A 20,143-nucleotide genomic window follows, 5' to 3' on the forward strand; every position below is an offset into this window, starting at 1 on the left:
TAAAAATTATATATATATATATATATATATCCATGAGCAGTGTTTTGGCATTGCCATATTGAAAATGTATGGGTACATATTCATTAACATTTGTAAATTTTCTTCACATGAGTCATAACTCTGAGCACTGTGGGAAATGAACATGAAATAAATTCCTATGTCCTCTAGATTTTAATTCTATAATAATGCGTTCTTAGCAACTTGGGTAAGATTGTAGGGTCACCTCTCACATTTTCTGTTTGGATCTTTTTACAGGTTACTCATCTCTCCTATTCAGTTTTTGAAATCTTAGGCTAACAGCCACTATATTGTTAAGGACCACAGCAAACAAAACACAGACTTTGTACTGTTAATTTGTAGCATCTGTGAAAAGGAAGTCTGATTCATCACTTACTGATGTCAAGGGTTTTTATCAGTTCCAACAGACCAGGGATGACATTTCTTTGAAATACTAAGGGTGAATTTATTTTCTTTCTTTTTCTTTTATTGTTCCATTAAGCATAGCATATGATGTGTTTGGGAGGTTAAAAAAGTGTTTCCTGTGAATTTTGTTCTCTAGCAGAGCAATGTGTTGTCTTTCATAATGAATTCAGTAAGTGCTTGGAAACTTGTTCATGCCTCTAGGTCTCACACACTTTAAAATATTCATATCCAGAAAATACCTTGTAATAGGCCAACAACAATCAGAACAGCTGAGTCTCACTTGGTCCTTAGTCTCAAGGAGCAAGTGCTTGAGTCTTTTTCTCGTTTAATCTGATGGCTGTTCAGGTCCTCTACAGAAACAAAATCAGTTGTGTCTTATATGGCTCATAAAGAGTTAAGCTGGAAAGGTGCCACTAATACAAATCAAAACAGGCTGTTTCTGTTATTAATTTGGGAAATGACTCCTTTTCCAGCAGGCAACTGGCATTTAGTAAATAAGGAAAACTGTGATAAGCAGAAAGAATCATGATCTATTATTTCAGCTTGATCACTTTTAGAAAATGCAAAAGTTAATGAGGTAATTTGTTGCTCTAGGTGAGCTGCATATTTTTCAGAATGACTTAAAGTGGCAGTGAAAGTATAGGTGAGGTGTAATGTGCTCTGGCTTTAAAAGCGAGACACAGTGTTTCTCAAATACAAGCGTTTTCTTTTCTTATGTCTTAGCCATCTTCTACTTCACCATAGCACACAAACAAATGCTTTGTAAAGGCTTTAATAAAATGACAAACCTACACTGCAAGTCCAGAATCTGCTGGACCATAAGAGAAACAAAAATAAGACAAAAAAAAAAAGCTCCAACCCCTTCCTAATTAGTTGACTTCAGCAAGGCTTGTAACCTTACATGTGCATTTAGCTTTGGGCATATGAATAGTTTCCCAGAATCTAGCATACTTGTGCATGCCAGACAGTGACTCACTGGTCTGGGACCTGGCTAATGGAGGTGTTCTCCATAGAAGCTTGAGAGAAAAAAACAACTGCTTCCTTCAGGATGAGCTGTGTGGGCAGCACAAGTCTCGAAATGCCTTTTTCAGGAGGGATAGAATCCAGAGGCATCTCCAGGCAGCAGGAAGCCTTCCTCTGTCCATGGAAGAAAGGTATAGTCTGAAAAGTTATGGTTCCCACATATGATGGAAGGAACTGGCAAGCAATACACCGACACTAGGATGGATCTTTCTGTATTTCCAAGCTTTCATAGAAAACACTCATAGAAATCTATAGTAAAACTTCCACAGACTTCTGCAGGTCTTGGATTGAGCCCTTTCCTTCCTTTCTTCCTCTTTTCCTTCCTTCCTTCCTTCTTTTTTTTTTTTTTTTTTTTTCCAGTCCTATAATATTCATTCTGATGAGGTTCAACCAAAACACTAAAGTTTAATAGAAATACTTTGTTTTGTATGAGCATTTTTATCTGGAGCTCAGTAAAACCAATTACTAGTTGCATCGAGAAACAAAAAGGAAGAGACTTGTGTACTTTCCTGCACATTGGTGCCTTAAAAATTAATATTTTCTACTTCAAAAACATGCTGAATGAAATGCATGTCTCATTTATCACTTAAATAGTAATAATAGTGTCCACTGCATGCTGCAGGCTGGATTCTGACATAGGTGGATTGACAGTGTTCGCTCAGCGGAAGCAATAAACAGATCAATAACAAAACGTTGCCTGGGGGGCTGGAGGTGTGACAAGTCAACCATGATTTCAGACTCTTGCTGGGACCCTTATTAAACTCATTTGTACATCTGAAAACAACCGATGGCTCATTGGGTTGAAGGTAGCTGCAAATATTGGTCTGAAGCAGGCTTGAATCTTATCAGTGCCCCAGAGGAACAGGAGTGCTCAGGCTTGCTCTTTTGGAAGAGCGAGAAGCAGCGAGATCCAAAATGTAATTAACTAAAAAGGCAATGTTGTATTTGATTTTTGTTTCCTTCCCCATAAATGTTGTCAGTGGTGGTTTGGACTGAGAGCTTTTCTTATGTGAGGGAGAAAAGTAAATCAGATTTTACCTGTCTTATCGTTGTACTCTCTTGTTACGCCCCACTAAGTGATGGCAACGTACCTCCAGGGCGAAGGAAATAGCTTGCTCCTTCTGGTCACTTTACTGGAGGGAGTGATAATAAGAGAGTGCCTTGCACTCTCTCCTGCCATGCTTAGCAGCTGCCTGACCACAAGGCTGTCGGAAAAAAAACTTCTCTCTTCAGGCAGCAATGACTCAGGTTTCTACTTTTTAGCCTGTTAGGGCTGTGTCTCAGTTACTCTGCCCTGGAGGCGACAGTCGTTAGGCCTTTTGCCAGGAGAAGTCCCTACAGCCACAAACAGGCCTTATAAATGTTTTGCTCACCTTTCAGGCCAGGAAAGGAGTGTGCCTGATTTGAAGGTTAACCGAAATGAAAAACTTGGAAGCTTGAACACCTGTTGCGTGTTATTCTTTTTATCAGACTTCTGTGGGCAGGAATGAGGTCAATGGCAGGAGGAACTGTGGTGTTCCAGAAGCAGCTTGGAAAGCTGCTGAGCTGCTAACCACAGACACCTGAGTGGGCAGAGCATGGCCATCTCTCACTCCTTTTGGATGAAAGTGCCTAGCCTGCCTGGAAATGCTGCTTTAGTATCTGGTGCTCAGCATGCTAAGATAAAACACTGGCTACTCTGAAAAGTATCCCTCTGGCAGGTTGATCAGAATGGGTGATGACCTCACTTTCAGAAGTGCTCTCCGGGAACATTATTATTATTTTTTTAATATATAAATTAACAAGTGACTCTCTAAGGAAACATTTCGCTAATACTAGGTATTAGCTCCTTGCTGTGTCTCTAGTTTAGCAGCATTTCAGAAAGGATCATTATGGGTAGGGTAGAGAGTGTTGTGGTTTAGCCCTGACAGGCAGCTAATTACCACAGAGCCAGTCATTCAATCTCCCCAGGTGGGATGGGGGAGAGAATTAGAAAGGTGAAAGTGCAAAAACTCATGGGTTGAGACAAAGGCAAATTACTAGGTAAAGCAAAAGCTGTGCATGTAAGCAAAGCAAACCAAGGAATTGATTTGCTACTTCCCATTGTCAGTCAGGTGTTCTGCCACTGCCAGGAAATCAGGGCTCATCACATGTAATGGTTTCTTGGGAAGACAAATGTCATCACTCCCAATATTCCCCCCCTACCCCCCCCCCCCCCCCCCCCCTTCCTCCTTCTTTGACCCACTTTTATTTCTGAGTGCGACTCCATGTGGTATGGAATATCCCTTTCGTCAGTCTGGGCCAGCTGTCCTGGTTCTGTCCCCTCCCAGCTCCTGGGGCACCCCCAGCCTCCTCACTGGCAGGGCAGCATGAGAAGCTGAAAAGTCCTTGGCTCTGTGTAAGCACTGTGTGCATTACCTGAAAGAAGCTCCTCACTGTGAGAAAACTGTTGCAACTTGTGTGATGCTTCCTGTACTCAAGAAATGAGGATCCCATGAACTTTTGCAAAACAGCATGGTTGCATCAACCATGATTTCAGCTATGTTGTTTTCTGCTAGCTGGTGCGTCAAGCATTGGCTAGCAATCTATAACATATCTGACTCAAGATGAGCTAGACTGTTCACAGAAACCAAACCCATGGTGGTAGTTAAGGTTTAGTGACTAAAAGAAAGTGAGAAGAATCTGTCTGTAAATTTTGCATAGATTATTTTATTTTTACTGAATCCACCTCAGACTGCACACAGATATTCTGTCAAAACAAAACAAAACAAAACTTACATTTGCAAAAGCATTTAATTCCATGGGGTTTAGATACTGATTTAATTTGCAACCACACAGCAGGAACTTTGTTTTAAAATATAGGGGAAAAATTGGACCAGTAGTCAGACCTCAAAGAAAAAATAAATGAAATACAAATAGCTTGGAGATGACCTAGAAAAGATCACAGCTGTTTTCTGTTTAAATGGACAAATATTTTTGAAAAGAAAATAAATAACCATAGAGAACTTATACACTTGATGTTTAGGTTCAGCAGCATATCACTCAGCATAAATGCATAAATAGCTTATCCATGGCACTTAAATGGGTTAGCCAGACACTAAGAGAGAGGAATGGTACAAAGAAACAGAGACTTCATACTATAGCCAAATTCATCAAATTCATCCTGGATACAATGAAGAATAGTACAGAACAACTATCTCTAGGCTTGGGTGACTGTCTAAACAGGTTTGAGTTGACTCATACAATAGGTTCCACTGGTTAATTTGGAGCTACTCACATGCAATTGCAAATAAACAAGAATACATTCAGATCTGTATCTTCATTTCTGCATATAGGATAGTTATACAGTGTATCCAAAATCATTATTATGTCTTATTTGTAATCAGATGCATAGTTCATTACAAGGTATAGCTTGTAAAGTGCATAGAAAGATTACAGAAGTTCAAAAGAAAAAAGAAATAAAAAAAAAAGTAAAGCTTTGTGTTCTAGCTGATAAATACATTTAAACACTTCATTGCATAAAAGTAGGACTGATAACTGGAGTATCGTCACCAAATGAATGTATGCAAAATTTTTAACCTTTCCTTTGTGAGCAGAAAGTTTCATTTTCCTAATCATGATCGAAACAGATGGAAAAAATCGATGTGGTATATACACAGACTGGAATGAGCACATTTTATACAGAAGTCTTCAGAGGTCTACAGTTATTAATGCAATCAATGCTGCAGCTTTATTGCATAAAATTCTGTATATCTATATCCTTATTGATTTCTGGTAAGTGAACATTATGAACTTCGCTAAAAATTTAAAAATCTCACCAAACGTTACAAAGATGTTCTCCTTTATCTTAACCCTTATTTTGCTGCATTTAACAAATTAATTTTTTGTTGCTGTTGTTTTGTTTTTTCCCCCTAGAGGATTTCAAAGTGTTTTCCATCAAAAAATTTGCACAATGGCATTTGCGTTATCTTGTTTATATATAATGTGCTTCTGAAATTATTTTATTTTTCCTCTTAAAGTGCTATCTTTTTTTTTTTTTCTTTCAGCATACTAAATAACAATTACTTATATGAAATAATCTTATGTAAATTAGATTCAGTAAGAACAAACAATCTTATTTCTCTACAAAAATAACAAGAAATTCCAGCAACCCAAAGAGTCCAAGAAAAAGCAATATTCTTAGCACTTTAGCCTGTTTCACAGAGGAGGTGGGTGATGTACTTTATGTGTAGGTATAGACCCATGAAAGAAGCGAATGAATCAGGCTTTTCAAGATGTCATCTGGAAACACATCATGAGGAGTAATGACCAAGTCACTAAGTAATCACAAAGAAAGTATCATTTTACTTCCAGAGTAACACATTGGTCCTGTTGGATGTGAGTTTATACATGGGGCTGTTAACAATGAATGGTCTCATAAAGAACAGTGCTGAACTACAGTTATTTATTATTTTCTTCTCTAAAGAATTAAGATTGGCTCATCTTGTAGGAAATTGCCTGACTCTTTCATGCACTTTATCACCAGCCTTGATTTCTGAAATCAAGTTTTCTGTGTTGCTTCGGCTGGTAAAATATTTTTATCTGGATTATTTAAAATGGCCATAAACTGGTGCAAACATTATATTAGAGAACAAGATTTTAGTGGAAGAGGAAGAAGAAAAATAATTTGCTGTTTAAATTGAATGTCTATGTATTGAATAATAATTCGCTCTAGTAATTAGCTTTCAAAATAGAGCTAGTAAGATGGATAAACTAATGAAGAAAAATAATTTGTTATACCAGCCTTCATCAGATTTTAATTTAGAGTATGTGATTGGGAGGAATATTTGGTGAGATGGAATTTCTAAAGTATAATTCAGTAGGACACATAAAAGACTAAAAAAAGAAATTAAATTTTATCGTTTAAAATTTGTGAATCACACATGGATGATTGCCTTAAAGTGTTTTGTTTTGTTTTGTTTTGTTTGTTTGTTTTTTCCATCTACTCAATATGAGCAGTCCAGAGATTTTCTTTCTGTTGTAGTGGACCAAGAGAAGCATCTATCATTAAAATTATGTGGCAGGTTCCCTTATAAATCTCTTTCTCATTTTAACTTTACCAAAGTGCAGAATCATGGTCATGAAATTTGCTGTGCCTAAAGTCTTCTGAAGGCCGTTCCCAACATTAGTTGCTAACAGGTCAAAAAGGATAGCATTAAATGCATTTGTTTCTACCTTCACATCATCATACTAAAGACATAGTCCTTACTTTTGTGTCCTTTTAATATCTAAATTTTGGCATGGGAAATCATCAGTTGTAGTTTGAAGTATAGTAAACTGTTAATCTTTACTAACATATTTTTTTCTTTTTGTGGAAAAGTAAGTCCAGAACTAGCTCACGTACAACAGCATAATTCCTGTGAATTCAGTAATTAAAACACAGCAAAGCTACTTTCCTACCTTAATTATTTATATTGTATTATCCATTATAGTTATGAATACAGTGGAATTAATGATGCTTTTCTAATTTACACCAGCAAAGGCATAATATACTGCCCAATATAAGTAGCTTAATTGGTATGGAGTGAATGTCACTTTCTTTAAATAACGTTAGTATCCTTCTTGTGCAATTCATTAAAATACATGATGTGTCTGCCTATATTATTAGGGCCTCATTGGCAAAGCATCAGAGAGTAAATGACAAGAAATATGAAATCTCAGGCATGTAGTTTAAGACAAAAGAGGAATTTGTTCCCTGCCCCAAATAACTCCAGCCTTATACGTCCCAGGATGGCAATGCACTAGGGCAACTTGAGAGAAAGAGAACATGTGTGCATGTGTGCCTATGTGTTTGAACACAGGAGAGAAAAAAGAGAGAGGATTACAATGAATTTGAACACAGTTGTCATGGAAAATGAAATTACCGTTTTTCCTCTGCGAATATAAATGTAGAAGCAAATTCTTTTAAAAAATCAGTAATAACTATGAAGTCTGCTGAAGTGAATGCAAGTCTATGACCTTCTTAGTGCCTCTCTATTGCAGTAAATATTTTATGACTGTGAATGGAATTAATAAAATCTAAGCCTCGCACGTACAGATATGCACCACATACACAGAGTGAATACATGCTTGTGCATATCAGACACCAGAGGTAATATTCCCAGGGAGAAAACTTCAGGGCTAATAGCAGTGTGTGTGTTTACCACAGTGTGCTAGGCAATTCTCAAGTTGGAGGAAGGGCCGTTCATAATTTCTCTGCACCTGAAGGAGATGGGCATCTCATCAGAGAGTGGGGGCTAATTCTGATCTATGCTGAGATATTAGCAATGCTGGATTTTAATGCTCCGTACCTGATGAATAATTGCATTAATCAAGCACTGGCTATTTACTTTCCTTAAGCAATCAGAAACTCTGAGTGCAGATTTTAGTAGTGAATTAGTCTGCCATTTTTATTCTCATGGACCTTGGCCTGATACAAAAATTGAGGTCAGTTGGAAGACATCCACTGATTTCCACAGGCTTTGAATTTTGCTCTGTAGGGACTGAACTGAATTACAGCTAAAATGACTGGGATTCCTGAATCCCTTCCACATGTCCCTGACCTGTGAGATATTTCACCTCTCTCCCTCAGAACAGATTTCAGCTCCATATATTATGTTCATTAGCCATCTTAAACCCCTGCTGTAAATCTTATGGACTGAAAGGAAATAAACCGTCAGTTTAGGAAATATATGGGGCCAGATGAGAAAATTTGTATTAGGCAGAATAAATCCACTCACTTCTGTGGGACAATTATAATTATTTGCATTATAGAACAATTATTTTCAAATTTTCATTTAAACCATTAATTAAAATGTAAATTAATACACTTCTACTTTCTACTCTTTATTAGTACAATTAATATTATGTAGAAGACAGCACACACACACACACAAAAAAAGAAGAAATTAAGAACAATTTTGGGAGGAAGAATAGTTATGTGACTGGTGGAGACAGTGGAGACATCGATCTCAATTCCACTTTTGCTCTGCTACAGATACCCCACATACCTTCACATAAACTACTGAATACCTCAGCCTTCTAGCTTTAAGATGGGTGTAGCAATCCTTGCTTTTCAGTTATTTTCTGTTTGGACTGTAAATGTTTCAGAGCACGTTTGTCTTTGGAAGAATGCTTGTATAACCCAAGAGACTTGCTGCCTCTCTTGGGACCCCATTAAGTAACCTGTGATATCTCTAATTTCACTCTTTTGCTTTGGGGATCTTGCAGAACTCTAGTTTCAAATTTTTCATTGGCAGTATATGAGGCAGGAATCAGGAAGGTATATATAATCTCTTGTTAAAAAGAAAAAAGAAAACCTATTCAGCTATCGCCTCTTACTCCTCTTTTGCTGTGGTGTCAGTGCAGACCAGGGCAGTCACACAGACTGGACATGCCCTAGCATTCTGTCTGTGTTCTGGGTGAGGTTAAAGTTTATTATTTCAATTTTCACTTCCTTTTGCCAATTTAACGGCTATTTGCCATAGCCAGCTCCACTTCTTTGGAGTTATCTCACCTTCTAGATGTTTTTTGCCACCTATTACTCTGCTTGTCTGTTTTTGAATTAGGACTGATAGGATGTTAGAAATGAAAAAGAAGTGTCAAGCTACCTGAAGGAGACAGATTCCTGAAAACCTTAGCAGTATTTCTAAATATAAGGGGAAATCTCTCGTACCTTACTCTTATTTTAAGATGCACAGGAGTAAAATGTGTTTATTTGTGTTAGAGCTTTTTGGGGCTTGGATTTTTTTATTTTTTTTTAATAGTTTGTAAATAATTGTGTCATTTGTGCAACGTTCATGCACACTGTTGGAAGTTTTGTCTAACTTGTTATATAGCACTTATTACTGTATTATCTCAGCTTTGCCATTCCTAATAAGCTTTAACTCTTCAAGTTTCTGTTCCATGAGGTCCATATGTTAATTAAGAGAAGTCAGTGATATAGATGGGAACAGAAAGGGTTTCTGATAGTGTTGAAGGGCAGAAGGAGGGCAGTTTGTAGGGTTCTGTCATTTCTCTGCCATCCATAGCGCTTTCAAGACAACTTGAAAGTTTTCTGGAATTTTCTTGAAAAGATATAGAGGGGGAATTAAATGCTTTCTTGTGTGTTTTTTGTTTGGTTGGTCAGTTTTCCAAAAGGCTCAGAAAAAGCATTTGGACTTTTTATTTTGTTTATTTATTTATTTTTAAGGACTTGATTACAAGAGTTGTGAGACTGAATGAGGAACTCTAGTGCTTGTTCAAAGTCTTGATTTAAAGTTTCTGGTTTATATGGTTAGAGAGATTAAATGAAAGTAGAAACATTCATCTACACCCTTTGTCATGTTAAAGTCTCTTTTCACTCTAACAGCGTTGCAGGGCAGCTTGGTTAGAAAACACTAATGGTTTGCCCCCCTACTTCAGTATCTCTTGTGTCATGCCAGCAGCTTTACCACAAAAGCAGAATGTAGCCAACTTACCACTTTCCCCAGTCATCTTCAGGCTTGTCAAGCGCGTGCAATGGCTTTGTGCTTAGTGGGGTTTGTGCTTAATGGACTTCATGGTGGAGCTCAGACATAAAATTTTTGCAGGAGGATGGGGTCGAAGAGAGCAATAAAATGTAGAACTGAATCTTGTTTCAGGAAACCCAAGCCTTGTGATGAACTAAATACCACACCATGCCATGGGGACACCTGTTGCACCTCAGAAAATTTCTGCTCTCCTGTCCTATCTCCCCAGATCTCCTACCATGAAAAAAACAACAACCAACCAAGCAAAAAAAAAAAAAAAACAAACCAAACCAAACAAAACAAACAAACAAAAAAAAAGTTTTGGGTGCCCTTTTCTCTGACAGAAAAGACAGCACCATCAAGAGCTGAGGCCCATTCTCTGTGGAGCACAGGTGTTATGTGTAAGGGAAAACCTTATCGAGGGTGTTACTGGTATGGCTGTGCTTTGAGTGTTCTGGAGACGACTGAGAGGCTGTATGTGGAGAAAAATCTATTACTGACCATAAACTCTAAATGTAAGGCTGCTGCTTGTTCTTTTCCAAATATTTAAGAATAATTGAATAGCCTAATCAGAGCACTGCTTTGCCTAAATGAGAGAGCTTAAATATTTTACCCTGTCGTATTTAAAGATTAATATAGTTGTCCTGGTTTTCCTATACATTTGTTAATATGGTTGGTTTTGTAAGAACTCTGCAAATCCCCTTGGTTGTATTTGCCAGACCTGCATGATTGTACACAGGGCTCGATAGTAATTTTTATTCAGTGAAAGAGGTACTGCCTATCCCACTGATTGTGAACTATGTAGGGCAAAAAGGTTTGAGGAGGATATCTAAAACACAGTAGTCCTAACTTAAAATAATTGGGGCCCTAGCCACACAGATGAACTTAGAGAAATCTTGCTGGTTTTACACCAATCTCCATTAAAGTTGGAATGGTTTCAGGCAGCAGACTGCTTCCAAGGAAGAGTATTTCCAGGAATGAGGATATACGTGTATTTAGTGTGACTTGTGATTATAGCTGATTTATTTCCTTAACAAAAACAAACAAAAAAAGTTGAATAATGTATTTTGAAAATGGATCCATTAGGCTTTTTACTTTCCTGGTTCTGGTTCTGTAAAGAGTGTTTGCAACAAATGTGCGAATAGCCATTGTAACTGAGCTGGAAAATAGGAAGTGAGGAGTGTAATGGTATCTTCAAATTCCATGTGCTGATCAGAAATGCAAGAAATTTAAAAGAAGGGCATGTGACAGGGTGGGAAAGATGGTGAGAATTTAAGTAAGAGGAAGCCATGCCATGAGAGCGTTAGCGTAACTGAAGATGAGAAAAACCTTCAGAGCAGCTGAGTGTTTGCCCTTGTCTACCAGACTTGTATTACAACATAATAACTAAACCAAATGCTTGAAGAACCAAAACCAATCCTGCATGGCTCAAAGTAAGTGATAATACCTAGATTTATTTCAGGAGAAACAGTAGTAAGTCCCAGACACTTGTCTCTTTTATTGACTTGAGCATTAATTAATTTATGAGTGGGTTTCACATTTCCACATGTTGCAAAATTATAGGGTTGAATTAATTATTTGGTAATCATTGAATCCCATTAGGTGAAACAATATGGAGTTGTTCAGTAGCTTAAACATTATTCAACATTAGTGTAGCAGTTGTATACTCATTACAATGATGATGCTTTCATTAAATATACCTTCAATTAGTTCTGGTTCATTTTAATCTCTACCTCCTGAAAAAACATTCAATCAAGCACTGTGACAATAGCAGAATGATGAATATGCCAGGGCCAGTTCTGCTTAGTCCTTCAAGGGTACTGCACAGGCTATAGTAAGTTGAACTTCAGAAATGTTTGCCTTTCTTTTCCTTGAAACTTCATATATAATCACCAAGTCATAGAAGATCCTTAGTTGGAAGGACACAGAGCATGACATGTTAGACATCAAGACATGCTATTTTTCTTTAACACTTTAAAATAACATTAATGATCCAGCCATTTACAACGTTGCATTTGGACCCACAGCAGAAAATAAAGGGGAATCAGGGCATGTCTTTCTTACCTGCCTTCTCCTTGCCTGTCATACTCAAAGCAGTTTGCCCTTGTACTAGGGGACCTGCTTCCTTGAAGCTATTTTCCACCTCTCCCAGTTTTGATCCTTTCAGCAGTCTTAAGGTGGTGCAGAGGCAGGATGGCTAGCATCCCCAGGCCAGTACTGAGGCAAGGGATTTTTGGGGTCACAGGACTGTACAGGGAAAATAAAACCCATCCTGAGAGACAGAGCTGTCTCTCCCAGGGCAAGGGGGAGGGCATGCCCCTTTTCACCCACGAAAGACCTTTCTGTTTGTAGAGTTATTTACAGCAGTGGTTATCCTAATAAAACCTGTAAAGTGGCTCCTACAATGTGATATGTGGGTAGCCAGTGGGATTTGTCTCCACTACGATGTGACGTGTGGGTAACCAGTGGGTTTTGGCTCCCCTCAGAGTAGTACTGCACTGCCATTTGCCTTGTAACAAGTTCTGCTGAAGATATTGCTTTGCTGCTTCTCTTGCTTATATTTAAATGAAAACCATCATTATTAATCAGAGAATTAGAATAGCTAACAAAGGAGACAATTCTTATTCCCTGGAGGATGTGATATTCAGGGAGTCAGTAATGGATACAGAGCCTTTCCCCTTTCAAATCCCAGCAAGGGCAACCGTGACTGAAAAATCATTACCATATGCTATTTTGTCTGTCATCTTTGTGAAATGAGTAAGTAGACTGGACAGATTCCATATTACATAAAATAATATTACTACCAGCATCTTTGGAGCCTCTGCAAGCTAGCTGAATGTAGCAGAGGAGAATGTGGGGGAAGTGAGAACTGAGAAAGATTCAGGCCTACACTACATGCTTTTTTTTGTGTGGTGATGTTTTTGAATATGCAGCCTAGAAAGCTGCATTCCATATTCATAATCTGTGAATCTGAACTCTTTTAATATAGTTTCTTCTGGGCTCTAAAAGATGTAAATGATGCATTCCTGGTTAATAGTTCTCTCCAAAACTTGGATCTGAATTTTTTCTACCCACTCAACTTGCACAGTGACAGTGTGAACTTCTTCACAGTGACCTGCTGCAGCTCCTTTTAGAAGTGCCGCCCACTAATATTACAACTATTAACCCATCTGAGCGTAATATTAATGAACTTATTCTCTGTTCATTTCAGTTCTGCTGCTGAAACACATATATGAAGAGTTTCTTCATGCACTTTATGTGCACTTGTCCTGGGAAATTGTGTGAGTACTGTGTACTTCAATTTCATTTGCTGTTTTGGTTTCTCTAGCAACTAGAATGTGCCTTTGATCCCTCTACCATCTCTTTGTTTTTTGCATTTTGATGATTTTATCATGAATTCATGTTTAATTCATGTTGAAGTGATGCAGTAAGTGGCAACACTCAAAGAAAAGATACTTTCTGCAAAATCAAACCATATTCATTTGAACTCTGTATGAACTACTCCTTTCCTTTCAAGTAGAATATATTAATGAGGGCAGATATTAAAAAAGATACTTATACTAAGTAACATTTGTTATCCCATCTGAGACTACAGTGGAAGTAGATCTATCAGATTAAAAAAGAGTGTGCTTTGAGTAAACTTTTAGTTGAAACACGTTGACAAGAGACTAATTGTTTTGTGTTGGCTTTTTGATTTTTTGTTGTTTCTATGTCCTTTTCTACTTCTGCGTTACATATTCACTGATGTACTTGAATTTTATGGACAAATCACATGAATAATTAACAAGACATGCACAAATGTGAAATATATTTCCTCTGGGGGAAAAAAGGGCATATAAATTTCACGTGGCACGCTCTGTTTACAGGCAGTTTTCATCTTTTTAATCAGAGGTTTCCTGTGAAAGTATTAGTGGGGCTGTGTTTTTTTTTTTTTTTTTTTTTTTTTTTTTTTATGAATTGGGATAGAATCAAAGGAACTATCTGTAATTCTTTCAAAGGAAACCACAATGACATGATGTTGAAGGTATCCATAGCTCTGGACATGAGATGCATGTAGCACTTTGAGATGGGGTAGGCACAGCCCAGGAGTATAAATTGATAGATGTCATCATAGGACACTAGCATATAGCATAGGGCCACTAGTGATGCCATCTTGCATGGATTTTAAAGGACCCCAGCTGCTTTGCAGTGCAGTTAAATTTATTTATACAGCTAGTGGATCTTCTGGAGGTGTCTAGATTTGCCTAACATTAATACTCGAACTCCTTTTTTTTTTTTTTTTTTTTTTCTTTTTCCCCATAGAAAAGCATCTTAAGCATTTGAGTTTTGACATAGTAGGAGAGAGTTGTATGCCTACAATGTTGCATTAAAATAAATGTATCCTAAATTGTGCTCTCTCCCCCCTCCCCCCCCAATGGTTTTAACATCCATTTTGAAGTACTATCATGATTTCTGTTAGTCATAAAGTCACCACTTTCATGCAAAAGTGGGTGTCATCTGCCTGGGTGGCAGCACACTCTCCCTGCTCACCAGGTCAGAGCAGAGGAGGAGTAATAGGACAAGTCACCACTGGGATGACACAAAATGCATAACACTATGCTTATAATTTAAGGCAAATGAAAAGCAGACTGTCAAAGAACAATTATGGTTTATGAGAAGAAAATAATTGTGAGTACATAAAGCTAAATTGGATTATATTTGAATATATGTAAAATTGATTGAACTCAAAATTTAATCTCTAGGACACCATTTTAATTTGCAGTTGCATGCAACAATCTATCTTTTTGAATGGTTATTAATTTATTTGAGAATTGCTGGTCATTGATGTTTTCTCTGGATTTTGGTAGATGTTAAAATTTTTAGTAGTTTGTTATTGGCTAGACTGTTTTATGGTTTCTTTAGCATAGTGAGTTTTTGTCTAAACAGAGACCTTAGCTTCAGTCTACAAAATTATCGGAAGCACTGTAACTGTTGTTCATAACGATGGTAGCCATTTGAATCTATATGACATTTACTCCTAAAATAAGCTGATGTAATGACACAAGACTACTTAAGAAAAAAGAAAAAGCCATGTGATGTTTAAAGTGAACTCAAATGTGTTTGGTTTTCACAAAGATCCCTTTGATTGATGTAGGGAGTGCTGAGACAAGGGAAGTGGGTTGGTTGTGAATATAGACTTGAATATACTGTGAATATAAACTTGGACTTGGTCAGGTTGATGATCAGACTTTGTGATCTTGAAGGTCTTTTCCAGCCTAGATGACTTTTATGATTCTATAAGACAGAATTAAAGGAAAGCAATTTTTTTTTTTTTTTTTGTATATATATATATATTTTTTTTTTGTGTGGACATAATAAAAGTGATTAGCTGATATTTATTATTTTTTTCTGCTTTCTGATCAAATTCACTTCTTGGCCAAGGCATGTGACTTGGAGAGTACTTACTACCTCTTCATTATGGGTCAGATAACATGTGAAAATGTGACTCCTGTTACACGGAATCATCTCTGATGGACAGCTGCGGTGCCTGTGGAAAAGGGATGGGAAGAAAGTGCAAGAAGGGAAAAATAAAAACAGGTGGCAAGGGGCCCAGAAACAATAAAAGTCTGAATGAGAACACCTTTATCACTTCTGCAACAACAGCTTAGAGGTCCAAGGAGAAAAATAGATTTTGTAAATCAGGGTAAATATTTTTTACAGGGTGCAGTGTGCAGCTTAAGAACCCAGTTGGGAAAAATAGCTTTTGAAAATCAGTAAAGAAAATATATTTTCCTGGCTACTGTTTAGGAGCAGGGGGAGAGAGGAGATGGAAATAACTTTTACAGGGCAAAGAACAAATGTGTATGTATATATGTATATATATTTTGGGAGGACTCCATAAAAAGCTACATTTAAAGAAGCCTTCTCCATTGCATAGCCACATTTACTGGTTCTTATAAAACCTGTAAACCTTTGTGTGCATTTTTATGCATTAGTTACTGACATGCACTTTTATATATACTAAGTACTTGTACAGATAAAAGCATCTCTTTTCAGAACAATGATTCTACATGTGATGACTTTGGAGAAGCCCTTTTGAATTAAGAGAAAATGACCAAATACATTGTATGGAAACTCCTACTGAAGTTAGAGGTATTGAGCAACAAATCATTACAATGACCCTCCCAAAAATTATTACTTAGCTTATCAAGGCAGTTATGTGAAAAGTTCATAATGTTGTGTAGGCCCTCACATAGGTCAGGGCCATGATTAAGACCCCCCCAAGTTTTAATGCCCAGTTATAGGACTCTTTGCAGAGGCATGATGCCCATTATTGCTGGTCCAGGACAGGCTCGTCTGTGAGAACAAAAGGATGATATTGGAAATAGAATTCTTAACGAGACATCTTAACTAGATAAGATTTTTATTATTATGTCTAGTAAATGGAATTGCTTAATAGTGCCAAGAATACTGAAATTGGATGGAATCATATACAAATGCCTGATATTTTTTGTTTTGCTTTTTTTTTTTTTTTTCATCTGATCCATCTTTCTTCAAGATGGACAGGAACTGTGTACAGATTGAGAACAGAATAGACTGGCAAAGAACATACTGAATATCTACCCACTCATTTTTTTTTTTTTTTTTTTTTTTTTTTGACGTCATTAAGAAGTTGAATAGAAAAGATCAGAACACTAAAATGATTCTCATCTTATAAAAAAAAAAAAGTCAAAATATTTCTTTTAGTTCTTTTGGCAAAACCAGGCTTTGGGATTGTCCGACTTTTCTTAGTTAGTCTGCATTGAAACGGACTCTTGTGCTTACTTGAAAATTGGGGCAATTTTTTAAAGAGCAGAATTGTCTTATTTCTGCTTCTTATATATAAAATGATGCAGGAACAGTCACCATAACAAATAAAATGATGTATTACCACTGTCAGTGTAAAATGTTATATCGGGCAAGATGCTTCCTCCTTCTCTGGGATGTGTTATTGTTATTGATGGCAGCTCTGGGTGTCTGTTGCCACTGAGTGTGCTGGGAAGCTTTTATATTCCTCCTTGTGAAAGGACAACTTTTTTGCTTTGACATCTGTTGTCCAGACTTCTGTACATTTTTCATTTGATCAAACCTTTTGTAAGTGTCACCTGTTTTTAAGAAAGAATTTCCCCTAAACAGCGTCCTCTTTTTAAAACAAACAAACAAAAAAATGATACCTACAGCTCTTAGCTTCCTAATGAGACCTTCCTACCCAAGTAGGGGCAGTAATGGAAGATGTTGTATGGGGGAGGATGAGTTTTTAGTTTGTTTTTAGTTTCTCACTGCTCTAACTTGTTAATAATGAGTAATAAGTTTTGTTAACCTCCGTATGCTGAGTCTGTTTTGCCCATGGCAATAATTGTTGAGTGATCTCCTTGTCATTATCTCAAGCCTTGAGCCCTTTGCATCCTATTTTCTCCTGCTTTTCCTTTGAGGAGTGGGAACGAGAGAGTGGTTGTGGTGGAGCTCAGCTGCCCAGCTGGCTAAAACCACCACAGGGTTGTTCAGACTGGAGAAGAGAAGGCTCCAGGGAGACCTCATTGCAGCTTTCAGTGAAGGGAGGTTATAAAGAGATAGAGAGTTACTTTTTACATAGGCAAATAGTGGTAGGATAAGGGCGAAATGATTTCAAACTAAAAGAGGGTAGATTTAGATTAGATATTAGCAGAAAATTCTTCACTCAGAGGGTGGTGAGGCACTGGCACAGGTTGCCCAGAGAAGTTGTGGATGCCCCATCCCTGGAGGGTCAGGTTGGACGAGGCCCTGGGCAACCTGCTCTAGTGGGTGGCATCTCTGCCTATGGCAGGGGGATTGAAAGTAGGTGATCTTTAAAGTCTTTTCTAACTCAAGACATTCTATAATTCTGTAAATATTGTATTAACTCAAATAGGCTGTAGTTTCTTAAATTTTGGAATGGATGAGCTTACTTGGTCTGATATCTCCTTCAGCAAAACAACCTGCTTATGGTGGGTTTCAATGCCACCTGTTAGTCAAAAATTAAGGTAGCCACATTATGTAAGGAAACCATTGTGAAACTTGCTTAGGACATGATGCACGTGTTCTGTGTGCTTGTAACAACCTCACCTGTGTGCTAAATTGACTTAGTATTAGAAGAGCTGCAACTGTATGCCAAGTGGATAATAGAAGTGTTAAAGCTGTACTGCCCTTGGACATTTGATGGTCCTGTCCTGTGGGTGTTCCCCTGCCCCTGAGAACTGCTGCTCTGGAGTGTCAGGGATCTGTGCAAAATCATGGTAGTCAACCAGCAAAGCCAGAAAGCTGATCAGGTGTTGTCCAGTAGCCTTCCAGGATTCAGTGAACAATAGTCATACATGTACAGTTAATTCTTCAGGCAAAGGAAAGCAACAGTTCAAACATTGATTGAGGTGGTATGGGGATCATCAAGAAGGTATTTTAATAGAAAAAAGACAATCTTATTAAAATTTAAACATTTTTGTAATGTTGGAAATAGAGTTTGAACATATATCCAGTACGTATTTTTAAAATGCTCCATAAGCCAAGTGCAAATTTACATTTTATATGAACCTGGGATGCCTTGGCACTTCCTACTAGGAGTTTCCAGAGCTTGTTTTCATGTTGTCCAGAAGTATTCTTAAATAAAAAATAAAAAAAAAAAAAAAAAAAAAAAAAGTAACCACTGGCTGGGTTGCAAGGTGTAACTTTGGAGGCAGCTCAGGGAATCACAGTTAAGTATGACCAACCTTCCAACTGTTATTTCAGAAGGAAGTTATCTAATACTTAGATGCACTAAGACAAGATAGTGTTGAGATAAATGATAAGATGTAGGAGTTCAGGAATGCAGGAAAACCCTAGTTGCTATCTTGTTTGCAGAGCATAAAGCCACTGAGGTGTGCCTTGTTGTGTGTATCTTCTGCATCATTTTACACAGTGACATGTTTGGTTTAAACAGAGATTTATACTGGTGTTAAAATGTTAATGAAACTTTCAGGTACCTTCACTGGAATAACACAGCATTTAATATGAGGATGACACAAATAACTCTTTACAAGTCCTGTAATCTCAGTGATTAAGTACATAATTTTGCAGGTGCATGCCTGTGTTGTGTAAAGTAGGTGCTTTTAAATTGTGTCCAAATCTGAACTTGAGTGTTCAGCTGCCATTAGGACCTTTTTTTTTTTTTTTTTCTTTGTATAGCATAAGCCTCTGAATTGGTGCCTGATTTGTTACCACTAATCAAATACTTTTATCACGGTAATGGTCTCAAGTTGCACAGGAGACATTTACATTGGACATAAAGAATAATTTCCTCAGAGAGAGAGTGGTCAAGTGTTACACTGGGCTGCCCAGGGAAGTGGTGGAGTGCCCATCCCTGGAGGTATTTGACAAACATGTGGACATGGCACTAAGGAACAATGGTTTAGTGATGGGACTCAGTAGGTCAGGTTGATGTTTGGGCTTGGTGGTCTTGAACATCTTTTCCAACCAATGATTATATAATTCAGTGATTCTATTTGTGGTTGTCAGGTATCTTCCTTATAAAACTACCTCTGGAAGGAACAGCCTGTTTTTTGTTTTCGTTGTTATTGTTCTGTTTGTTTTTAATTTATGTTGGTGTCCATTTGAACTGAGTCAGAATCCTGAAATAAACCCCTTGTTGAAAAGGTGATTTGCTGTCTGGACAAACATTTCCTTTGGTTGTTCTACCTCTGGGTCTGTTATTTCTGTATAGGGACTGACATTTCTATTAAAGGCCACCTTGAAGCTACAATTAGTACTTACAATCAGTACTTAACAGGAAATATTAGAATGATAGGTGTATTGTGGAAAAATCTAATAATGAGGAATTGATATAATGAGCACAGTGATGATGACACTGAGTTTTCCTCAGCAGAGGAATGTGAAATGTTAAATTGTACATAATCATGAAGCAAGGTAAAAACATATTATTTCTGACTCTGTTATGTGACAGTAGGCTGCCGCTTCATTCCTTCTCTCCACCACTGGTGGGACACCTTTGGGGTCCATGGGCTGGGGAAAAGCCCAACAAGAACTGTTCAAAAAAGGTTCCTTGAGATCTGAGATGGAAGCTTTGTTCAGGAAGCAGAGCTGAGCAGGCAGTCTGGCTGGCCAGGAGTATTTGAAAAGGGGAGTTGTGAGCCTGTGCCTGCTGTGCTTGACAGTTCTGGAGAGGGGGGTCACAAGAAGAATACATG

General features: G+C 37.6%; 1 long non-coding RNA gene across 9 annotated transcripts in view; it reads left to right on the forward strand.

Annotated features, from left to right (window-relative positions):
- LOC311433680 overlaps window positions 1-20,143 on the forward strand; it is a 476,332-nt gene that overhangs the window by 239,871 nt on the left and 216,318 nt on the right. For 8 of the 9 annotated variants that reach the window (XR_014690897.1, XR_014690898.1, XR_014690899.1 and 5 more), the window contains exons 1-2: window positions 10,322-10,447; window positions 13,144-13,213. This is a non-coding gene — a long non-coding RNA (uncharacterized lncRNA). Of the gene's footprint in view, window positions 1-10,321; window positions 10,448-13,143; window positions 13,214-20,143 lie in introns of those variants that run through there. The other variant, XR_014690896.1, reaches the window with a different exon arrangement.

The sequence above is a fragment of the Aythya ferina genome, assembly GCF_964211825.1.
Source record: "Aythya ferina genome assembly, chromosome: 3".
Taxonomy (NCBI): domain Eukaryota; kingdom Metazoa; phylum Chordata; class Aves; order Anseriformes; family Anatidae; genus Aythya; species Aythya ferina.